Raw genomic sequence first — 2,604 nt, 5'->3', positions numbered from 1 at the left:
CAAACTTGCCAAAGAGTAGCAATTCCTACACAGACTTTTGTTTTAAGGAGTTTTAAGGGCATGGGTACCACTGGGAGGTGCATCTTAATATAATTTATACAGCAGAATTTGCCTTCTTTTGAACAGCATAACTAGCTTCTTAGCCAGGATACAGGATGTTCCACAAGAAAACTGAACTAATACCCAAGTGAAAAAAAGTGGGTAAGAAATCCTTCCTTGTACTCTTTGCTTGAATTATTGCAATTAAAGAAATTGAATTTCAGTGTGCACCACCACAGAGCCAATAACCCATTGCACAGGCCTCCTTATTTCCTAAAGTGTACAATCATTACTCAGAAGTACATGTATTTTATTCTGATGTCTACTTTTTGCATATGGGTCCACGTGTGACCCTTCTATGACTGGTTGCGGGGAGAGGGTTATGAATTAATTGGAAGATCATAGTTGCTTTTTATATTAATATTGTATAAAGCTGATGTGATGTGTACTTTAAAACACACAGGCTTGAGGATTTTTTAGTGATTGCAAATCATGTATTTTAGGTGCAATAGCAAGAGAAAAGGTTTTGATAACATGCCTTGAATGGTTAGACTAAACAGGAATTACATTTCGGAAGTTTAATAACAATAGAGGCATCTAGTGGAAGCATTTGAGGACTGCAGCTATCAGAGAATGCATCAATGCACAGCTGATTTTCTTGCATTACTTCTTCCCAAATGGACTTTCATTAATTGAGTCACAAATGCCAGTGACGGTTAAGTTTTATTTAAGAATAAGGAAAACTAAAATTTCATGGTATTTAGACATTGTGAGGCAAACATGGTTTAGGATCCAAGTGGAGGGCTTAAAGTAGGGAGTGTCAGTCTTCCTCTCAACAAGAAGAAATACCCTGTCCCACTCTTTTATCCAGCTTTTTAATGGTTAGAGGACTCCACCGGGACGTAAGAGAAGTTCAGTCTCCTTCTGTGCCTGACAGCACATCTGAACCTTTATTACTTCCTATTATTATAATTTCCATGAAAGAAGAAGACAACTCAGCAGAAATCTGAAAGCATATCTCTTGTTGAGCTCAAGAAGAAGTGCAAGCTACAGCCAGACTCCAAAGCATACGGAGAGCATGAAGGCCTAGGGCTTGGTGACACATTCAGCTGCTTTTTAATTCTCCTTTTCTCTTTTCTGTAGGGCAAAACACACCACAGAAGCAGCTGTAGTAACATATTTAGAACACATTAGAGAAGTATTTGACTTTTACACACTATGCTGGTTAGACACTTAGCTCCAGACAGCCAGCACAGCTTGTTTCTCTGTGACAGTGATAGCGTCTTGTGAAAGAGAACTCATTCCTCCAGAAATCTTCTGGGTCTGACAAGGGCATCTTCATAGCTTTGGTCAGTTTGGCTCTACAATATGAGTAGAGAATTAAACCTCTAATTTCCAAGGTATGCAAGTGAGGAAGCAGCCAGGTAACTTCAAGCAGTTTACTCCTAGGCTCACAGTGTTTTCAAAACACAGTTCTTGAGCATGCTTGAAGTCTATCCATTCAAACATTAGGTATAAACAGAGCCTGGATCTCCCTATACATTTTCAATGTCTAGGGCAAATTTCACTGAACATTTAGGCTCATGTTTGCCTCTTTTTTTCCTTGTTTGGGTGTAGGAATGGATCATAAAGCCTGACCTTACTAACTGCATTATCATTTATTTCCACCTCAATTTTTCTTTATGGGGTGATGTGATAGATTTTTTTCCTGAAAAGCCTGCATTGTAGGCTTGGATATGTCATGTCTAATATTCTTGTACTTTAATTGGTGAATTTGATTAATGATTGTGGGATGCAGCCCAAGCTTTAAATTCCACAGCGCTGTCCACTGCAGTCTCGTGTTTTCAATGAACTTTCTTTTTCCATGCCTCTCTCATACGGAATTGACATTACCGGGGGCCTGAGCTCCTAAGCTTGGGGTGCCTGTGGGTGGGAGGATGCAGGACTGTGTAAGACCTCATTCTAGTCATGGCTTTCACAGAATTAGGTTGGAAAAGACCTCTTAAGTCCAGCTTATGACTGAGCACCACCCTGTCAACTAAAGCATGGCATCAAGTGCTACATCCAGTCTTTCCTTAAACTGGGGATGGTGATTCCACCACCTCCCTGAACAGTCCATTCCAAAGTCTGATCACCCTTTCTGTGATGGAATCAATCCTAAGGTCCAACCTCAACCTCCCCTGCTGCAGCCTGAGGCTGTGGCCTCTTATCCTGTCACTCGCTGAAAGAGACCGACCCCCGCCTGGCTACGCCCTCCTTTCAGGGACTTGGACAGCCATAAGGTCACCCCTGAGCCTCCTTTTTTCCAGGCTAATCCCCACCCCCCCCGAGCTGTTCCTCACAGGACTTGCGCTCCCAGATCCTTCACCAGCCCCGTTGCCCTTCTCTTTATTTTAGGCGGGGGTCGCTGGCGGCTCCCCGTTCCTTTAAAACCGCACAAGACGACAACCCCTGTGCCGCGGCTCCCGTGCCCCGGGCGTGACGCCGCTCCCGGGGAGGGCGGCCTCCCGCCGGCCCCTTCCGGGCGCGTCTCTGCCCGCGGGGCGCCGCCGGCTCCTCCCGCCG

The sequence above is a fragment of the Pyrgilauda ruficollis genome, unplaced genomic scaffold (genome assembly GCF_017590135.1).
Source record: "Pyrgilauda ruficollis isolate IOZ18807 unplaced genomic scaffold, ASM1759013v1 scaffold4, whole genome shotgun sequence".
Taxonomy (NCBI): domain Eukaryota; kingdom Metazoa; phylum Chordata; class Aves; order Passeriformes; family Passeridae; genus Pyrgilauda; species Pyrgilauda ruficollis.
Note: the sequence above shows the minus strand (reverse complement) of the source record.